Source organism: Eschrichtius robustus, chromosome 1 (assembly GCF_028021215.1).
Source record: "Eschrichtius robustus isolate mEscRob2 chromosome 1, mEscRob2.pri, whole genome shotgun sequence".
In the NCBI taxonomy this organism is placed as follows: Eukaryota; Metazoa; Chordata; class Mammalia; order Artiodactyla; family Eschrichtiidae; genus Eschrichtius; species Eschrichtius robustus.
Window position 1 is genome coordinate 76,971,073 of NC_090824.1, and position 22,949 is coordinate 76,994,021.

The 22,949-nt window shown below is 37.7% G+C and overlaps 1 protein-coding gene across 1 annotated transcript in view; it reads left to right on the plus strand.

Moving 5' to 3' along the window:
• The first annotated feature begins 735 nt into the window (after positions 1-735).
• The window catches only part of KATNBL1 (katanin regulatory subunit B1 like 1), a 50,440-nt gene continuing 28,226 nt past the window's right edge, over positions 736-22,949 (plus strand). Inside the window, exon 1 of the mRNA XM_068548683.1 lies at positions 736-883. The gene's annotated coding sequence lies outside the window, so the exon portion shown is untranslated. The remainder of the gene's footprint in view (positions 884-22,949) is intronic.

A 22,949-nucleotide genomic window follows, 5' to 3' on the forward strand; every position in this document is an offset into this window, starting at 1 on the left:
GGTGAGGCAGATACCATTAACATCCCCATTTTACACATGGGGAAACCAAAGCTCACGGGAGTTTATATGACTTCCCCGAGGTCGCAGAGCTCCAGTCTACCCTTTTAAATATTTTGCCTTAGTGCACTTAAATAGGAGTGAATGAATAAGTCTCTCCCTGCACCATATTTTTTTAAAATAAATTTATTTATTTATTTATTTGGCTGCGTTGGCTCTTCGTTGCTGCGCACGGGCTTCTCATTGCAGTGGCTTCTCTTGTTGCGGAGCATGTGCTCTAGGCGAGTGAGCTTCAGTAGTTGTGGCTCGCGGGCTCTAGAGCGCAGGCTCAGTAGTTATGGTGAATGGGCTTAGTTGCTCCGCGGCATGTGCGATCTTCCCAGACCAGGGGTCAAACCTGTGTCCCCTGCCTTGGCAGGCAGATTCCTAACCACTGTGCAACCAGGGAAGTCCCATCCCTGCACCATATTCTTATAGCAGATTGTTTGCACCTCCTGGTGCAACACTTAAAGCACGGTTTCACCCACTAGACTGTGACTAGCGCAGGGTCATTCTTTGACTGTTAGCACCCTCAGTTCCCCAGCAGTATTACTTGCCCCATCGTAGCAGGACTACCATACGTACCTGTGTCCGCCAGGGGGCACTGTGGCCGCACCTCCTCCTCCCGCTCCCTGCACCCCTGCGCAACCTGAGAGGGGCGGAGCCAGCGTTGGGCGGAGCCTCCGAGACGCCCTAGAGGGAGGTATCCCGGCGGGCCGCGCGTGCGGCCGCGTTTGAATGGCCCTGAGTGGGCTCGGCCGGGGATCCGAGGGATAGTCTGGGCGGCCGGGGCGCAGTCGGTCAGCGCCTGGGCTAGGCGGAGGCGCCGCGGTACCATGAGGCGCCGGTAAGTGACGACCGAGCCTGCGCCATCCCCGCGCCGGCGGTTGCCCTGCAGGGGCCAGGCTTCTCCTCGGGCCTGACCGCGCCCTGGGCCCACCTGCAGGCCCCGCGGCGGCCTCTGCTCGGCCCGGCCCGGCCCGCGCGGGGCTGCAGGGGTCGGGGGTCGGGGCGGCGAGGCCACGGTCTCCCGTGGAGCCCCCTACCCGGCCGCGGCGAGGAGGGTCGGGGCGGCGGGCGCAGGAGCCCGCCCGGGTGGGCGCGAGGGGTCCGGGCCGGGAGAGGCGTGGACGGAACCTGCTGTCACTTATTTATCTGCGGGTGGAGCCGACTTGTGCATCCCAGGGAGGGGGGAAGGACGCCGGCGTCTGAGGCGCTCTGTTTGAGGACAGGTTTTTCCGAGAGCCGCCTAGGCCTGGCCGTGGTATTTCCTTATTTTCTGTCGGGTCCTTGCTTCCCTGACACATAACCTTTTGTTCAGCAGGACAAAAACTTGACATAACTGCATAAGAATTGCTGATGGCAACTTTAAAAACCTCATTGTATTCTCTGAAAAGTTGTTCTGTAACAGTACCTAGGCTTTTACGAAGGTCTTACATTGGCTTAAATATGGAGAAAACAAAGAGTTGATTTGTTTTCTTGTGGCTTGTAAAATTCCTTGAAAACAGAGGTGTCTGTGTCGGTTTCTTTGAGATTAAAAAAAAAAAAAAGACTAACAGAAATTAGGTCTGTAATAATCACCAGTTTAGCACTGGCAAAGATTATGAGAAACTAGTCCACCTAATAGCTTAAATTTGTGTAGTTTGCCCTGTTGTGTTGTTTTTTAAACCAGCTTCAGGCTTGAATCAGAATTTTATACGTTGAGGCTTTTACTTGGCTAATAACTAGCGTTGTAATCATAACATTGGTTAATATTTATTTTGTGCTTTCTATATGCCAAGCACTGTTTTGAGAGCTTTGCTTTGAGACAGATATTATTATTATCCCCATTTTGACAAAGAGGAAACTGAGGCACAGAGACGTTAAGTAACTTGTACAAGGTTACACAGCTAATATAATTGGAACCCAAGCAGGCTGGCTCCATGCTTTTAGCTATGCTGCTCTACTGCCTCCTTTATATGTGGTTCTTTTTAGTTTACAAAGCAGTTTCATTTTATTTACTTCTCTCAACTGGGGAGATAATATACGTGTGAGGTGCGTTCGTGTACATGCACACACTACTAAATCGAGTTCTCTGCTCTTGTGGACGTAACTTTTGTGCATCAAGCAGCAAAATCCATTGGCTATTTTAAGATAAATAGAATTTATAAAGTTCATGTTTGTATTGTAGGTTATAGTTTTAATTCCTTTGTGTCATTCCCTTAAAGTGTAGAGAACAGTTTGAAACCTATGTAATTCCTTAAAATATACCATTATATATTAATGATTCTTTCTGAAAACTTACTGAGTGGTTACTCTGTACTTGGAATGATTAACTTAACTAATAACTCCATGACAAGAAATAGGATTCAAAAACAATTAAGAAATCAGTTTACACTTATTTACAGCCAAGCATTTAAATTAATTTCATTCACCAGTTATCAAGCAATGTTAGGCCCAATTGGTTATACAAAAGAAATGTGCCAGGGCAACAAACCTGACGGAAGTTAGTCTAGTTTGGGATCAACAATCACCACCACCACCACCAAAAAAAAAAAGAAGAAAGATACATGAGATATTCTTTATTAGTGCAGTGGGTGTATGATGAACTGAACTGAGTAGATCAGTAATACTTCTGAAAAGAACCCAAACTGAAGCATGGATGTAGGGCATTGAATAGAAGTGTGAATGGGGAATTTTAGTGAGGAAACAGTGTGTTCAAAGACTTGAAATTGGGAATGAAAATGATTTTTCTAGGGAACAGTAAGTCTGGTCTATTTGGAAAGTTTCTATTGAGAAAAATAAGATTATGGCAGACTATGAGGAATGTTATATAAGACATATGTCAAAGTTTAGGTTTGACATATATATAAAAAGAGATATGATTTTAGAAGTTTAAAAACTTTTAAATCGGTTATTCTCAGCTGCTGGCAGTTTTGCCCCTCAGGGGACATTTGGCAGTGTCACGCCTTGGGGGGTGGGGTGCTATTGGCATCTAGTGGATAGAGGCCAGGAATGCTGCTAAACATCCTGAAATGGGTCAGCCCCTCCATGAGAAATAATTACCCCAAATGTCAGTGGTGATGAGGTTGAGAAATCCTCTTTTAAGTTGTTTGCTTATATGGCCAGCCTCTGTTTCCATGTGCTATAGATAAATATGAATGATGAATTTTCAGACCATGAGTACAAGCAATATTAAAGTTAGGGAGAAGCTGCCTCAGAGACCTCAAGAAAGCAGCTATTGTTGGAGTCCTGGGGGAAAGAAGCTATAAGGAGTTAGGATAGGAGCACTGAGAGTGAACAAGTAGTGGTAAAAATGAGACAACTATTTAAATAATATTTTTTCCAAGTTTGAAAATAATGCATCTTCATTGTAGGAAATTTAGGAAATGTAGAGAAAGTGTAAAAAGAGCAAAAACCGCTTATAAAATCCCCCAAGCAGAAAGAACAACTGTTAACATGTTCATGTGATGTTTCCTTTCAAATCTTTTTTTATGCTGATAGCTATTTTCCTTCATAAAACTAGGATTATACATTTTTCTCCTTGTGGGTTTGTTTTTTGTTTTTGTTTTTGTTATTTTTGACTTAGCATATCATGAGTATTTCCCATTCTTTGAAAAATGTTCTTCAGTCGGTCTTCTTTGTTTTTTGTGTGTGTTCTTTTCAAGTTGGGAATTTTGCTTTGTATTCAAAAGAGACATTTTGAAAGAAGAAATATTAGAACATGACGACTGATTAACTATAGGAAACAATAAGGGTAAAAGTGTATGGTATGTCCAAGGTTTTAAATCTAGGAAGCTAAAATAATGGTGCAGCTATTGAAATAAATTGGGATTCTCATAATACTTCTCATCTTAGGTATGGAAACTGCCGTTTACAGAGACACATAATGAGATTTTAATGAGGCTCCTTGATGCCTATCAGCTTACATTTTTCCTAAAACTCCTATAATTAATAATCTTCCTTTTCTTTTCTTTCTTTTTTTTTTTTAATTTTTTGTTTTTTGTACTAAGCTTATTTTTCAGATCTTTCTTTGCAAGTCTTCCCCTTCTTGGAAAGGTTTTTTGAAATATGTTTTCTATTAGCATACTAAGTACGGCTCAAGTTTGTTGGTCATGAATCTTTACTTTGAAAGATTAAATGACTAGTTTGAGTTTTTAAAATGTATGGATTGCTAAAGTTTATAAGCAGGAGGTGAGTATAACTCTTCCAGAGGAGGAGGAATTATCTTTAAAATGCTTGCCCACTGATGGGATGCGTCATTACATCACATCAGTCTATATTACATTGCTATTTTATCAATCATTATACTTGTTGATCTCTATCAGTTAATTTGGTGCTTTGTGGAAAATGTATTTAGGAAAGTAAATTAAAAAAAAACCTTAAAGCTATTACAAATGGTACTTTTACTGGGACTATATGCTTTTCAAATTGGATAGGATGTAATTTGACTTTTTTTTTACTACTGACTGTTTTAGTACTTCATGTTCATCCCCCACCCCCGGTATCTTCTCACTAATAGCTAATATCCATTAACTTTGGAGAAGTTTTGTAATTTCTTTGTTCTTGGGACATGATGAGGGTAGAGATGGGAGGAAAAGGTCTTCTGAAAGCTCCCCCCAGTTTGCCTCCCCTATAACCACCTGTCTTTCCTTCAGTTTTACACACTGCCTAAAATTCCTGAACAAGTCATTCAGGAACCTACCACCTATGTATGAATCATGAATACCCATTCTAGCATCTCTTCTAACTAGTGTAATCTTAAAACAGGCAGCCTGGTTATATGGGAAAGGCTGTAACACTGGAAGTTACAGTTCTAAGCCTGGTTCTCCTATTAGTGGCTGAGTGTTCTTGGGCAAATCCCTTAATCTTATCTGTAAATTGAAATTATCTCCAAGGTCCTTTCCAAATCTTAAGAGTCTGTGAATCTGTGATGTATTTGCTTTTGTAATTACCATGGGGAGACTGTTAGTCTTTTACATTTCAGCGTGAATTAATCATAGATCATAAATGATTTCTTCCAAAGGCATTTGTAAAAGCTACTCCCATATCATAAGACTGGGGGAGGAATTTTAGAATGGAATTTAAATGGCACTAGAATACAAGCTCCAGGAAGGCAGGGAACTTTGTTTTGTTCACTTCTGTTTTCCCAGTGCCTAGAGTGGTAATTAGTATATAACATGTGTTAATGTTTGTTGAATGAGTGAAGGAATGGGTTGTTTTTGAGGAAAGACAAGCTTGTTGGAGTACTGTACAGATCCTCTGAGTACCGTGAAAGAACTCAGAATACAAATCAACCTGATTACAACCCAATCATTTCTACAATATAAAAATACCTCCTAGTTGTTGTAAAGCATCCATTGTTCACTTGGCTGCCTTTCAGAACTATTAAGTCATGACTGCCCTGACTGCCCTTCATGCTCACAAAGTGCAGTTTTGTCCATCACCAGATCTTACTTTAGTGCCAGCCTGATTTTTCAATGTGCCTTTTACTCTTATTTGCAAAAATCTATGCTCTGCCTATTCCCTATACCACTTAATATTATCATTAACAGTATGTTTAGTGTTATCGCAAAAATAAATCATATATATCGATTAAAATTTGGTCTTTCATCTATGGAGGATTCATGGCACAGCAGTTAGAAACTAGTACTCTTAGCCTTCCTATTCCAGTCATCCTAATTCTACAACTGCCATGTAAAATAATCTTCAGGAATATTTTTAATCATATGATATACAAAGCTTCTAAGTAAGCCTGTTTTGTCTACAAACTAAAGTCCAAGATTCCGGACCCAGCATTCAGTGATTCTGCATTTTATCCAGTCTACCTTTTTAGTCTATCCTAGTCTTTCCCCTGCAGTGACCTGGACTGTAACTATTTTTTTTTTTTGCCGTGCCACGCGACTTGCAGGATCTTAGTTCCTCAGGGATGGAATCTGGGCCCTTGGCAGTGAAAGCCCAGAGTCCTAACCACTGGACCACCAGGGAATTCCCTGGACTCTAACTATTTGTAGATAATAATGAAACAAACACAGTTATTCTTACCTAGAAGATATGTTTTCAGATAAGGAGAGGCTGACAGACTATTTCTCAAGAAGCCTTGTATTGGGTGGCATTGATTATTTGGCTAAATTATTAATTTACTGAAAAATAACATCAAGGAACAAGAATCCTTAAAACTCTACATAAACAATTTTTTCTCTCCTTGTTGGCAGACGTATCTGGAAATTAAGTATATGTATAGTATATATATTTAGTGGTATTAGTTGACTACTTAGTGAGACTGACTATATAATTCTGTGCCCACAGCATTGTTTGGATGGTTTATCAGTCTGGATGGGCTCGGTTATTTTGCAGTAACAAATAACCACCATATCTCAGTGGCTTAAAATAACAAAGGATTATTTCTTCTCAATTCATATTACATGTGAGTTGTCTGGGGGCTGTACTGTGTGTTGTCCTTGCTCAGGAATACTGAGCAAGTCATATGACCGTGCCTAACTTCAAGATGATGAGCAAGTATAAACCTATCATGTATCTGAAAGGAGAACTGGAATATCATGGCACAGTTTTAATGTTTACCACAGTTGGGGCAACCATTGACTTTTTTTTTTTTTTTTTAAGTTAGAGAGGAAAAGTTGCTTTATTCAGGAGACCGGCAGCCTGGAGAGAAGGTGGACTCATGTCCAAAAACCAACTCCCCCTTTGACATTTTTGAATATATTGTTACTCTTCTCTCCTGGCTGACTGTTAATCTTTCATGGTTGACATAATCTTTCTTTAGATATGTTCCTTCATTTATCAGCTATTCATTAAGTACCCACTATATGTCAGGTACTATCCTAGATACAATGAATGTGGTTCCTGGTCTCATGGAGTTCACAGTCTAGTGGGAGGACATGGACAAAAAGCAAATAAGCAAGTTAATTTCAGATAGTGATAAGTGCTGTGGAGGGGAGAAATAAGGTACTGCTGTAGAGAATGGTTGGTGGTGAGGGTAGGGTTATCCTTGATTGGGTGGCCAGGGAAATCTTCTGGGGTGGGTGACATTTGAGCTGGGAAGCAGCAGCCCTGAGGGTATGTGGGAGAAATATCTTAAGCAGAAGGAATGCCACAAAATGGAAATGAGCTCAACATGTTTAAAGACAGGAGACCAGTATGGCTGGAGCATTTAGGAGAAACTGATACTATAGTGCAAGGGAGAGATGATGGTAGTTTGCTCTAGGATGGTGATAATATATTCCCAAACTATATTCTAGTTTGGGAATATATTATAAAGGCATAATCAATGTATTGGATATAGGGAGGTTAGGAAAAGAGAAATCAAGGATGAATCCTCTGTTTTGGACTTGAGCAACTGGGAAGATGATGGTTCCATTTACTGAGTTAGGAACAGTTAGGAGGAGCAGATTTAAGAGGGTGGATATTAAGGGTTCTATTTTCAATATATTAAGTTCAAGAATGATGACTCTTAGACATCCGAGTGGAACTGACTTGTAGGATAGTTGGAGATACAACTCCAGAGTTTAGAGGAAACATTGAGACAAATGATTTTTTTTTTTAAATAAATTTATTTTATTTATTTTTGGCTGTGTTGGGTCTTCGTTTCTGTGCGAGGGCTTTCTCCAGTTGCGGCGAGCGGGGGCCACTCTTCATCGCGGTGCGCGGGCCTCTCACTGTCGTGGCCTCTCCCGTTTCGGAACACAGGCTCCAGACGCGCAGGCTCAGTAGTTGTGGCTCACGGGCTTAGTTGCTCCGCGGCATGTGGGATCTTCCCAGACCAGGGCTCGAACCTGTGTCCCCTGCATTGGCAGGCAGATTCTCAACCACTGCGCCACCAGGGAAGCCCTGACTTTTTTTTTTTAATGAGGCTAATATGTTAAATTTGGTTACAGTTAAGTCTTAGACCTGGAAGTCATTATATCTCCTTAAAGCAGTGTACAATTCCTCTGGAGAAGGGAGTGTTCCCTAAGAGAAGGGGGCGTTTTCAAACTTCAGTATGCTCTGATTTCAGCCCAGGATAATGATGGTAACAAACCTTGTAACTGATGGGATGTGCGATAATCCTCACAAGCATTCTAGTGTAAGAAGCATTAAGAACCATTGCTATAAAAGGATGCTAGCATCATCATCTGTTGATTTCTTCATTTGGTTCTCAAAGGAAAATCTACCCTAATATTTAGGATCTTTAGGGTATACTTCACTCTACTGATTTCAAAATTAGGAACATGTATTACAACAGACTGATAATCCTAGTCCAAATCATGAAGACAGGTTGTTAAAATTAGTTTACATCAGCTTGTCTTTTTTGAGTGTTATGTATCTATATTGGCATATCCTTTCACATATATAGAGTCTGTCTATCTTGAAAGCATCAGGAATACCTTTAGTAGCTAAACAAGGGGTCAAAAAGGATCCTTAAGGTGATGTTGTTTTATATATATGTATATATATTTACATTTCTGAGTTTAGGAAGACAATTGGAAAGGATTAGAGTGGTTTTTCCTCCCTGTGAATATTTCCAGAAAAATAATGGAATGTTGTAACAGTGAGAGTAAGGGATATTCATCAGAACATGCTAAGATAATTATCTACGTGGCTTAAGAAACCCTAAGTCTTCCCAAAGATTTGGGTGTTTATATAGCCATAAGAAAAGAAATATATAATACATTTTAATTTAGTTAAAACATAATTAGGGGTTTGGGATTAACTTCTAATATATATACACAGTACTATGTATAAAATAGATAAACAGCAAGGACCTACTGTATAGCACAGGGAACTATATTCAATATCTTGTAGTGACCTATAATGGAAGAGAATCTGAAAAAGAATATATATGTAATATAACTGAATCACTTTGCTGTACACCTGAAACTAACACAACATTGTAAAATGACTATACTTCAATTTTTAAAAAATGGTTAAAAATGAAACAATATTTGCATTTGATACAAAATTCAAATTTGATACAAATTCAAAGGGAAGTCTCCCTTTCACCCCATCCCCCACCCACACATATCCTCTCTCTAGAAATGACTTTTCTCCCCAGTTTCTTGTGTATCCTTCCAAAGATACTCAGTGAATATATAAGTAATCACTCACGTACACTTTATTTTTCACTTAAGTAATAGCATACTGTTCTGTACCTTATCTCCCCCCCCCGCCCACCAACTTTCCAGTAAAAGGCATAAAGTCACTGAAAAAATTAAGTCTGTATGTCCAAAACTATTGATAAAGGGTGATGATAAACAAACACCTAGTTATCAGAATTTAGCTTACTTTGTTTTCCCATTATTAATCTCAGTCCCTTAATGTAGAATACTCAGTGGACTTAATTATTACATCTGAGGAGTAGGGACTTGCCTGGTGGTTCCGGGGTTAAGAATCCGCCTGCCAGTGCAGGAGACACAGGTTCAAGCCCCGGTCCGGGAAGATCTCACATGCCGCAGAGCAACTAAGCCCGTGCGCCACAACTACTGAGCCTGCGCTCTAGAGCCCACGAGCCACAACTACTGCAGCCTGCGCTCCTAGAGCCCGTGGTCCGCAACAAGAGAAGCCACCACAATGAGAAGCCCGTGCACAACGAACAGTAGCCCTCACTCGCCGCAACTAGAGATAGCCTGTGCACAGCAGCGAAGACCCAATGCAGCCAAAAATAAATATAAATAAATAAATTTATTTAAAAAAACAAACTGAGGAGTAGGTGGTGGGAATGGTAATTCCCACTTAGTATCAATTTTGTAATTTTTATTTCAGGGTGACTTAGTCATAAGAGAGTTGGAATTCAGTTTGCTCTAATTGATTGAAATGATGTATCATCATGTTGTACCCACTGAATTGCCAGAAATCTGTATTTTCACGCTTGACCCACCTTCCTGAATTTGACATTATCTCTCAAACCAGCCTTCCATGGGAAACTGAATTAAGAGAAGGTGGTGTGTTGAATCTTTCAGCAAATAAAAAAGCCCTTGGAGTTTACTCCAGGTACTAGGGGTTTTGAGTTGTTAAGAACATGGAATCAGAATGATGGTACTTAAGTTTTATGATTTGACTGTTTAATGATATCGGGCTCTGATAACTTGGTAAATTGATTTCCTCAATAGGAATAAACCTAGAAATGTACTAGAAAATCTGGGTAACTTGATGGGGCACTCTTTCCCTGGACAGTGCACGAATAAGCACCGGCTGTATTTGTTTCTGTGCTTCTCTTTTTCTTCTCCATAATTGTTCACCTCCTCTCCCCCTGCCCCCAATCCATACCTCATCTAATTGACAACATTATTTCAAAATGTTAACCTTTAATCAGATTAGAATCTAGAAGGGATTAAAAGGCTCCAAACAAAATGAAACAAGTCAACACAATGTATCATTACTCTGCCAGTGTAATAGTTTCTCATACAGTTTATGAAAAGCACAGTTAACATGCCATTCACTTTGTCACTTTGAGTAGTACAAGTGTCTGCTGCCTTTGTAAACCACCACCCCACCCATCTGCCCAAATATGCTAGATAAATCAATGTCACAGTGAGGGAATCATGTAATCTTTTTTTGAAACTGGCTTGACATTAAAGTATTTTTTTTAGTTCTTACATATGATAAGTTGTATCTGCTCTACACTGGGTCACATAGTCTGTTCAGTGCACCATTTGTGTTGAACACCCTTGTTGGAATAGTTAGGGGAATACATTTTACATGTTGATTAAAATTTAGTTAAACACTCATTGAGAGTCACTGGGTGAGTCCTACTGGCCCAAAAGCTATTGTTACTCTGTAAAATGACTCTCTAAATAGCTTTGCTTAAAACCATTCTATTTCATATTTTAACTCAGAGCAGTTTTTCCCCGTAAGCTCTTAGATAAATCATATCACTATGCTTAACATAATGTATTATAATTGTTTGTGTTTCTCCCACTGTAAATCTTGTGGTGATGGTGAGAATTTTACAATAGGAAAGTTTGGTAAGTTTAAGGTTATAAGCAGGAATGAAGCAGAAAACTCCTAGTTACTATGATGTAGCTGTATGTAATACCAAGAATTCTTCTACCTAAAGTGATTCAAGTCATGAATTTTACAATTTTGTGTTGCTTTACATAACTTAGGAATTTATGTGTTTCAAGGCTTAAGAAACTTTATTTCCTATTACTGTATTGTCCTCTTATGTTTAAAAAAGAAACTTAATTCTTTTATTTAAAATGTGAATTTTTTTACTGTACAAAATTGATACAGAAAAATAAGCCAAAGAAAATGGTTCAACCTTAATACTGTAGAAAAATAAATAGGAAAAAAAAAGGATTCAACTACAATAGCACTCTTTAGAAAGAACTTTTATCCTTTCAGTCTTTTTTGTTTTCCTGTGCTATGTGTGCACATATACAGAAACATATAACAAATTTAGGAACTGGTATTAAAATTTGCTGACACCACGAAACATGTTTCTCACACCAAAGGCAATTTTCTTCACTAGTGATGTTTGTGTGTAACTTAATAAGAGTTAACATTTACGGTGATTAACCATGTGCTAGACATTGTGGTAAGTGGATTATTTTATTTAATCCTCACAACTCTACTCTGAAAATAGGAGGTTAAGTAACTTGCCTAATATCACATAACTAGTAAATGGTTAAAGCAGGACTGAAACCCAGGAAGTCTGACTCCAAGACTTGTGTTTGCCCCTTACCACATAACGCCTAGTCCTTTCAGTTTAATCACAGAAGAAAAATACAACTTATATTAAATATTTCAAAAGCAAACTAAAAATACATACACAATCCTAAAGATGCCACCAGAAAACTACTAGAGCTAATCAATGAATTTGGTAAAGTTGCAGGATACAAAATTAATGCACAGAAATCTCTTGCATTCCTATACACTAATGATGAAAAATCTGAAAGAGAAATTAAGGAGACACTCCCATTTACCACTGCAACAAAAAGAATAAAATACCTAGGAATAAACCTACCTAGGGAGACAAAAGACCTGTATGCAGAAAACTGTAAGACACTGATGAAAGAAATTAAAGATGATACCAACAGATGGAGAGATATACCATGTTCTTGGATTGGAAGAATCAATATTGTGAAAATGACTATACTACCCAAAGCAATCTACAGATTCAGTGCAATCCCTATCAAATTACCAATGGCATTTTTTACAGAACTAGAGCAAAAAATCTTAAAATTTACATGGAGACACAAAAGACCCCGAATAGCCAAAGCAGTCTTGAGGGGAAAAAAACGGAGCTGGAGGATTCAGGCTCCCTGACTTCAGACTATACTACAAAGCTACAGTAATCAAGACAATATGGTACTGGCACAAAAACAGAAACATCGATCAATGGAACAAGATAGAAAGCCCAAGATAAACCCACGCACCTATGGTCAACTAATCTATGACAAAGGAGGCAAGGATATACAATGGAGAAAAGACAGTCTCTTCAATAAGTGGTGCTGGGAAAACTGGACAGCTACATGTAAAAGAATGAAATTAGAACACTCGCTAACACCATACACAAAAATAAACTCAAGATGGATTAGAGACTTAAATGTAAAACCAGACAGTATAAAACTCTTAGAGGAAAACATAGGAAGAACACTCTTTGACATAAATCACAGCAGGATCTTTTTTGATCCACCTCCTAGAGTAATGGAAATAAAAACAAAAATAAACAAATGGGACCTAATGAAACTTCAAAGCTTTAGCACAGCAAAGGAAACCATTAACAAGACGAAAAGACAACCCTCAGAATAGGAGGAAATATTTGCAAACAAATCAATGGACAAAGGATTAATCTCCAAAATATATAAACAGCTCATGCAGCTCAATATTAAAAAAACAAACAACCCAATCCAAAAATTGGCAGAAGACCTAAATAGACATTTCTCCAAAGAAGACATACAGATGGCCAAGAAGCACATGAAAAGCTGCTCACCATCACTAATTATTAGAGAAATGCAAATCAAAACTACAGTGAGGTACCACCTCACACCAGTTAGAATGGGCATCATCAGAAAATCTACAAACAACAAATGCTGGAGAGGGTGTGGAGAAAAGGGAACCCTCTTGCACTGTCGGTGGGAATGTAAATTGATACAGCCACTATGGAGAACAGTATGGAGGTTCCTTAAAAAACTAAAAATAGAATTACCATATGACCCAGCAATCCCACTACTGGGCATATACCCAGAGAAAACCATAATTCAAAAAGACACATGCACCCCAGTGTTCATTGCAGCACTATTTACAATAGCCAGGTCATGGAAGCAACCTAAATGCCCAATGACAGATGAATGGATAAAGAAGATGTGGTACATATATATGATGGAGTATTACTCAGCCATAAAAAGGAACGAAATTGGGTCATTTGTTGAGACGTGGATGGATCTAGAGACTGTCATACAGAGTGCAGTAAGTCAGAAAGAGAAAAACAAATGTCGTATATTAACGCATGTTTGTGGAACCTAGAAAAATGGTACAGATGAACTGGTTTGCAGGGCAGAAACTGAGACACAGATGTAGAGAACAAACGATGGACACCAAGGGAGGAAAGCGGCAGGGGGTTGGGGGGGGTGGTGTCATGAATTGGGCGATTGGGATTGACATGTATACACTGATATGTATAAAATTGATGACTAATAAGAACCTGCTGTATAAAAAAATAAATAAAATAAAATTCAAAAAAAAAGAGAAAGAGGTTAACACTTCCCAATTAATTTTATAAAATCAGCAGAAAGTAATGCCGAAAATCTGACAGAGCCATTAAAAAAAAAAAAAAAAAGAAAGGTAGTGACTTACAAGGAAGGTAAGCAGAGTACAGAATTCATGATTGGCAGTTTTACAATCAAAATGCCAAAATTCAGAATCAGCTCAGCAAATAAAGACCAAGTGCATTTGGAAAAGTTTACAATCTCTCTGTGGTAAAGTGATAAAGTGGTATGAAAATAATAATACCTACTTCACTGATTTGGAATTAAATGAGTAAACGCGTGTGAAGGGCTTAAGAGTTCCAGACATTTATTAAACACTCAAGAAATGTTAGCCATTATTATTACCTAAGATCCCATAGCTGGATGGTGACAGAGTAGGGAATTCAACCTCAGTCTTACTGAGAACAAGGAAGAGGGCAGGTGTCATGCTGCCCAGGGATATGTAAATAGCACTTGTCTGCTCTAACTCCCCAATAAGCAGAAGGAAATGTCAAAATACTGTAAATTGTAAAGTCCTATGAACATACAATGTGATACTCTTAAATACATGTAAAAATGTGATACATCATCTTTATAATTAAATGTTGCTGTTTAAAAAAAAAAGCAAACTAAAACATGATATTGTTTATTGTCTGTCAAATTTTCAAAGGGAAAAATTGATAATACAGAATCTTCTGTTATCAGGAGTGCTGATAGTGTTCATTCTCTACCCCTGTTGGCAGGAGTCTGGATCTAGAGGATCTAGAGGGTAGCTGTCCATTTCTGCCATATTTGCCAAGCTTACGTAGTTACCCAGTGTAGAAAATATAAAAATTTAAAATAGGAGTTTAAAAACATTGCTTCTATGAAAACTAATTGGAATACTTTGGATAGACTGGATGAAGGCAGGTGACTCAAAAACTTCCTATCAAATGCAGTGTAGGTTAGAAAGCTAAAGGTAAGTGAAGAAAAACGAACAGTTTAGGATTTTGCACTGATAATGCTTTGTATCATTAAGTTCTTGAGCCACTTTAAAGAAATCCAAAGTAGAAATCATAGATGATGCTTATGCATTATTTTTAGATTTTAAATTAAAATGTTTAAGGTGTATGTGTACATCTGTCACTTTTTTTCATGAACCCTCATTTTAAGTGATTTTTTAAATCATTTTTTAAATAAATGTATTTATTTTTGGCTGCGTTGGGTCTTTGCTGCTGCACGCAGGCTTTCTCTAGTTGCGGTGAGCGGGGGCTATTGTTCGCTGTGGTGCGCGGACTTCTCATTGCTGTGCCTTCTCTTGTCATGGAGCAGGGGCTCTAGGTGCGCGGGCTTCAGTAGTTGTGGCACGTGGGCTCAGTAGTCGTGGCTCGCGGGCTCTAGAGCACAGGCTCAGTAGTTGTGGCTCACGGGCTTAGTTGCTCCGTGGCATGTGGGATCTTCCTGGACCAGGGCTCGAACCCATGTCCCCTGCCTTGGCAGGCGGATTCCTAACCACTGCACCACCAGGCAAGTCCCTTTTTAATCATTTTGAATGACCAACCACCACTCCCAGTCACATTATATGAAAGGGCTCTTACTATATATTTTAAGAGCTCTAAAACCATATTTTTCAACCCAGTAATATGCTTATCCAAAGGAAATAATCAAATGGGTACAAATATTTGTGTATACAGATATTCATCAAGTATTTTCTGTAATAGAAATAAAAACAAACAGCATCCATGTGATAAAATATTTATATATTAATTTAAATCATTTTCCAAAAAACTTTTTCATATGTAGGAAAGTATATGTTAATGACAAAATGCAACATATAAAACTAACAGCATGAGAGGAGAAGCACCAGGATATTATTGGTGGTTGAATTACTGGTGATTTTTTATTTTAATTTATTTTAAACTAAGTAACATTTGTAATGAAATGCAAAATTTGGTATAAAGGAGGTTTAAAGTAAAAAGTTTCTCAGCTGGTCCCCAGCTTTGCAGTTCACCTCTGTGGAGACATTCAGTGTTTGCTGGAATATTCTAAAGTGAGAGAGATAATTTTTGTCAATGTTTATTTCTGATTTTTTTCTTTTATGCAACACACTTCCTTCTACTCCCAAATCCAAGGATGTGGAGTGAGGGAGGGAGGGACAAGACATAGTCTTCCTGTGCACAGTTGTTGTTTCTATCCCTTTCCCCCTCCCCTGCCTCTTTCACAGTACTGTTGTTGAGACAAAGCTGACTGCATCTACAGTCATTAGAGGGAATACCACCTCTAGCCCAAAGAGCAAGGACATGGCATTTTAACTATATCTTTGATAACATTGCATATACGTATAGCCCACATATAAGCTTTGCTCATTGAAGTAGTCTAGTATCTTATCTAGTTCTTTTTTTTCTTCTTATTTTTTTAAAATTATATTTTGGCCATGCCTCGCGGCATGTGGAATCTTAATTCCCCGGCCAGGGATCGAACTTACACTCCCTGCAGTGGAAGCACGGGGTCTTAACCACTGGACCACCAGGGAAGTTCCTCTTATCTAGTTCTTATAACATGTAAATTTTTAATCATATAGAAAAATAGAGAGGATGGTATCATGAACATCCCAATTACCCAGCTTCAACAGTTACCAGCATTTCTTGTTTTATTGATTTTCCCTTTATCTGTGCAAATCTTGTACATCATCTCTTGTACATCATCTGTATGATGTATGTATCTCTGAAAGACTCTCTTAAAAAAAAAGACATAACCACAATACCATTCAACTAGAAATAATTAATAATAATTTCTTACTCTCATACACTGCTGTTGGGAATGTAAAATGGTACAACTTTTAAAAGATTGGCAATTTTCTTAAGTTAAACATAACACCTTCCCTATGACCTAGCCATTCCGTTCTTTAGGTATTTACCCAAGACAAATGAAAGTATCTGTTCATACTAAAACTTGTACATGACTATTCATAGCAGTTTTATTAGTAATAACCAAAACTGGAAACAACCCAAGGATCCATCAGCAGGTGAATAGATAAACAAATTGTGGTACATCCATACGATAGAATACTGTACTGCTCTGCAATAAAAAGGCATGGACTATTGATACATGTAACAGCGTGGATGATTCTCAAAATAATTATGTTGAGTGAAAGAAACCATCTCCCTCCAAAAAAGAGAGTATATAATGTATGATTCCATTTATATAAATTCTAGAAAATGCAAAGTAGTCTATAGTGACAGAAAGCAGATCAAGTGGTTGAGGAGAAATTAAAAAGGGGCACAGGAAATTTTTGATGATGGGTAGGGTCACTATTGATTGTGTTAATGGTTTAATGGGTGTATGTGTATACATACACTTTAAATGTGTGCAGTTTATTTTATGTTAGTTATACTTTAGAGTTATAAACAAATAATTATCCTTAATATCACATATCCAGTTGGTATTCAAATTTCCCTGATTCTAACACATCTTAACAGGTTTTTTTTTTCACTAGGACACATACTATATTCAGTTGATACAGTCTTTTTTGATATGTAGGTTCCTCCTCTTCCTTTTTTTTTTCCTTGCAAAGTATTTGTTGAGGAAACTGAGTTTTGTGTCCCAAAGAATTTCTGTATTCTGGATTTTTTATAATTACATCCTCATGGTAGTGCTTAGCAGGTTCCTCTCTGTCTAGTGTATTTCCTTTAAACTGGTAGTTGGTAACAGGTAGTTGAGGCTTGATTATGTTCAGGTTAGATTTTTTGACAAGCATACTTAATAGTAGTGTTGTATAGTATTTCCTCTTGTATGTATCACATCATCACGAGGCATATAATGTCTGGTTGTCTCCTTTTTTGTAATGCTAAAGTTGGTTAGTGATTTGGATGTTGTCAACCTGATCTATCCATTATAAAGTTCCCCATCAGCTTCTGTATCTTTTTTTGCTTTCTATTCATGCTCAAATTGAACAACCATTTCTGGAGAAGAACTGAAAATATGGAAGCAAGGAAAGCTTTAGATTCTGATTTTTGAGTACATAAGAGTTTTTATTTTTTTACTATGGTTGCTTAATAGGAGCTTTCCTTCATTTCATTTTCACAATTTCCTGTTTATCTTCAGGACTCAAATCTAGTGTAACCTGAGATACATTTCTGGGTATTTCACTACCCCTCAAATTAGATGTACTGCTAATGCTTTTTTAGCAACCTGTACTGTTTCTCTTGTATAGCACTTATTGTTTTATATTTATTGGCTTTCTTTCCCACCAGGCTATGAGCTTCTTGAGAAATAAGGCATACACTTATTAATCTCTTGACACATGGTAGGTGCTCAGTAAATGCATTCTGAATTAAATACATATGCTTTCTTTCCTTTAATCATCTAAAAAAATGAACCTTAAAATACTAGTATACTTTGATTGTGATTATATTCATATGCTCACTGTTGCCTTATTGATTTTGTCTGGATGATTTGTCCATTGATGTAAGTAGGGTGTTAAAGTCCCCTACTATTATTATATTATTGTCAATTTCTCCCTTTATGTCTATTAATACTTGCGTTATATATTTACATGCTCCTGTGTCTGCAAGTTTTCTTATTCTTTTGGAGTAAGGCAGGAGTAAAACATCTTCACTTTTACAGATCAGTAAAATGAGGCTCTGATGTTCATGTAGTTGGTTAAGTGAGAAAGCTGAGAATTTGAACATGGGTCTGTTTGACTTAACCTTTTAGCTACACTAGCCTTTTAAGATTGATGAGTCTCTGATTTTTCACCCAAATAATGAGTTGTGATTCCTAATGCATAGTGAGCAGAAAGTTTTCTAGAGAGCTGAGTGAGACAGGAGGACCCTTGAGGCCTTTGCAGAGTAAGCTTTTAACTCCCACTAGCCTCCAAGTGAGAGTACTCACCTCACATCATCACTCAGGGAGGGCACCGAGGGCATCTTGTGTCCTCAGGGCCGGACACAGCCCACATAGATTAGTAGAATGAAGAGAAAGCCAGAAGGGGAGGCTTTAGTAATCATCTGTCAAAACACATATATATTCCAAATGCTTTGAGGAAGGTTTCTGGAACCTCTAGGCCTGAAGTGTGGACCTCAATTTCTTGGAGAAAAAAGAATGGATGTGGGCCCCGAGCCATATTTCTCAGTTCCATCAAGTGAGTTCTGAGTGTCCAAGGAGCCTAGTGAAAAGCTATTAATGACATGTGCTCTGCATTCCAGTTTTTTAAAGTCAGGTTACTGAGGTATTATTTACGTGGGCTTCGACATATGCACAGTTGTATATAACTACCACAGGATATAGAACATGTGCTTCATCACAGAAAGTACCCTCTTTTTCCTTTAGAGTCAACATCTCCTTCTCCCAGACTCTGGCAAGAAATTGATATTTTTGTTTCCCTATAATTTTGCCTTTTCTAGAATGTCATAAAAATGAGGTATAGTATGTAACCTTTTGAATCTGTCTTCTCTCATTTAGCATAATGTGTTTGAAACTTATTCGTGTTGTCATGTTTTTCAATAATTTGTTCCTTTTTATTGCTGAGTAGTTGATACAGAAAATCAATCTAGGAAAGTAAACATTTTAACTGGGACAGGTTGGGGGTGACAGTGCATCCCAATTTGCTTGGGATAAACCTGGTTTATGTCTATTGACCCAGAGTAATTTTTAATAGTATTTCCTTTTACTCTCAAATATGTCCTAGTTTGGATGATAAATTATATGGCTGTTGTAAACTTAGTGACAAGATATGGTCATAGTTCATTGCTCTATAGTGTTGTCAATTTTGCCTTCCAGAATACCAGAGTTGTATATATTTATATTTTATATAAATATTTTGAATGATAACAGCAGTAATAACTTGCAGGTAGTCTTATTTTGATCTTCACAACAGTCTCATTTTGCATTTGAGAAAACTGATTCAGAATAGAATAAATGATTTGCCAAAAATCATGAGATTAAAAGTGATAAAACCTGCATTGTCTATCTACACATTTACCCTTAATATCTCATATTACTTGAGAGACAGTATAGTGTATTGGTTAAGAGTGGAGGCAATGGTGACAGAGTGCCTGGGTTCCGGTCCTGACTCTTACCGCTTTTTTGCTGTTTGACCTTAGGCAAATTATGTAATCCTTCTGTGCCTTAGTTTCTTCGTCTATAGAAAGGGCATAATATGATATAACTACAATGCCTATGGCTAGCATGTGGTAAGCTTTTGATAAAGGCTGCTATTATTTTTAATGATATTACCATTCTTTCATTAACACCATTGCAATAGAACCTCCCTCCCTCAACAAAAAACCTCCCTTTCCCCCATATAAAAAAATAATACGGAATGTTTTGCTCAACTTCCTTCATAATTAAAAAAAATTATTAATCTCTGATAGCATGGTACCTGATTATGGAGGTCTTCGATATTTAGATAACTATTGATAGTTTAGTCTTGATGTAGTAAATCAGTTCCACAAACTCTGTTCCTTGGTACCTCTGCGTCTTTCAAATTTTATATGTATTGGTCACAATTTTAAAAAATTTTTTAAAGTAGGATGATGGCTAAGTTTGGCAATCAGAGTTAAATGAACTTATGCAGGCTCCTCAGAGCCTTTTTAATGTATTTAATTTCCAAGAAGCAGTTTAACATCTAGTATATCTAAACTTATGTGAACAGAGTAAAACATCAATTAAAATCTATGTGGATACTCTAAACATAATTTAGGAAATTCTGTAGTAAACAGGAGGGACCTTTTAGAGATTTGGGGATTTTGCCATCAATACCATAGCTTGCAAAGGTTGATTTATAGGAACAGGAAGAGACTGGAGGCAGGAAAATCAAATAATTCATATAGTAATTAGGCTTGAAGTGATAGGGCTAGCATTTTGACACTGGGAAAGGAAAGGTCCAAATGGATCCGTGAAATATTTTGAAGAAAGATTCAAGAAGACTTAGTGATTGATTGGAAGGAAGGAGAGGAGAGTCAAAATAACTCCTAGGTTTCTAGTCTGAGAGAGATTTGATGCCAGTAATTTAAAATTTGGTAGCTAGGAGGAGCAGCTAGTTGTCCTGATGTTGGAAGAGATTGAAGGGGTTTGTTCTAGATGTGTTGACTTGGACCTAGCAATGGCAGATCAGGAAGTCAGATGCATAGAAGTTAGAGGAGAGTCTGGGTCTACGGAAATAACTGAAGCTATGAAAGCGTATTTTTCCAATTTTAGTGTAGAGAGAAGAGAGTTGTTGAAGGAAAAGGAACCAAAAAGGAGAAAGGGAACAAGGAGAGTCAAGATAGTGCTGTGTCCTGTGATCAGAAAGATTGAGGGTGGGAAAGATGAAGGGATGAAAAAGCTAAATGGTGATGAGGAATGAGCAAAGTCTGTAGTTATCTTGGCTGACCTAAGTGGGCATCATCAGTGCTCCAAAAGGCTCCCTTATAGCTTCAAGTAACCTTGAAGATGCAATTTTTTCAGATGAGAGGGCAGAGTAAAAACAAGGTTATAAAGGGTTAAAGAGAAAATGGAAACTAAAAAGCACTCATTGTAGAAATTTGGCAGGAAAGAGAAGTAGAGAAAGAGTATAGGAGTTGAGAGGGGAAACCTGAGCAAGTTTGAAAGCAGGAGAGGAATCTGTTCAAAGGGAGACATTGAAGATATAAAAGTGTGTGTGGGAGCTAAGTCCCAAGTGAGGTGAGAAGGCGAGAATTGAGAAAGTTAGATGGAGTTGCCCTAATTTTGGAAAAGTTAAAATAAATTCTTCCCTAGAAATGTTACCTCTATGTGTTGGCATTTACACCTTTCTCACTTTTTTACTATAAGGTAGTTATATAATTTAGCTGCTTTTTGTAAGATGGTGACTTCATTAAGTTAGAATAGTATTCAGATTATGAAAATAGTTCATGTTCATTGTAGAAAATAGAGAAATGTGTAAATGAAGGAAAAAACCTACCTATAATTCCACCAGCAATAAATAACTTCTGTTAATGTTTTGATAGCGCTTTTTTGAATGGATTGATTATATATACACATACGGCTTTTGAAACACCAGAATTATACTGTACATTCAATTTTCTATCCTGCTTTTTATAATAGTGTTATTTTTTGAACTTTCTTCTACTTCACAAGACATTGTTTGAAAATAGTGTTTTTAATATTCCATTGTAAGCACTGATCCCATTTGAGTCAGCTTTGGCATTCTCAATTCCTTTTTTTATCACCCTGTTTTTTAACTTGATCCAAATTCCATTATTCATGTTAAGTGCTACAGATAGCAAAGCATTTATTGAGAGGCTGGTAGCTGAATTTTGGAGGAAAGAATCAGTATCCCCAGGCCCTAAAGATTGCCCCAGAAAATCTCATCTTTACCTTCTATTTTTCTCCCCTACACTGAAATTCTTGAGAGAAAAAGTCCACGTTCATCCTTCCCTTTCATTTTTTGTGGGGCAGCTGTGTCATGGGGAAACTTATGATTTGTCCTTAAGCCCTATAAATTCCCTGATGGGCGCTAGAAAAGAAAAAGTTACCCTTATAGGACGAGGGAAGGATGGAAAGTAGGGCTCCCTTATAGTTTACGTTCATTTGTCCCTCTCTTGTCATCTCCTCAGAAAAGTTAGCACTCTCATCTTATTTGGCTTTTTTGGCTATTCAGGATTGAAAATGTTCACTTTATTGTAGTTGGGAATGAATTGGATTCAATTAATGAAAACAGAGATGTGGTAGAATGGCATAGATTCTGTGCCCTACACTCTGTCACTAACCTAGTTAGAGTCTTTGGGCAAGTTACTTGATCTCTCAAAAAATTAGGCTGAAGCTTTAAATTCTAAAACCTCTTTTTTTACTTATATAATTTATTACTATGCAATAGTGGTCAGTTTTCAGCCTCAAGACTCTTAGGGAATACAGTTCACGCCCTTTGTGATAGTGAGGATTGACTCTATGGTGGTGATTGGAAGAGAATCACTGATACCAGGAATACTAATTATTCAATATTATAATTCTTTGTATAGCCATGCTTTGCTTTCCAAGGCAAGGAATGAAATTGCCTAGTGAAACTGCAGAGTTAAATACAGTGCAAATAATTGATGTACTGTAGTATATTGATGTAAAAAAAAGCTTAAGTTAATTTGATCTTGAGCTGTAACTTATTAGAGACAAAAGTCCAGACATGTTTCATTTCTGTATGATGAGCTTTTCTCATTGTCATGAGTAGATAGTGAGTATCTATCTAAGTAACACTTAGAACTATTTAATCTTTTGATTTGGTAGCCATTGTAATAGATTATGTGAATAGATCCC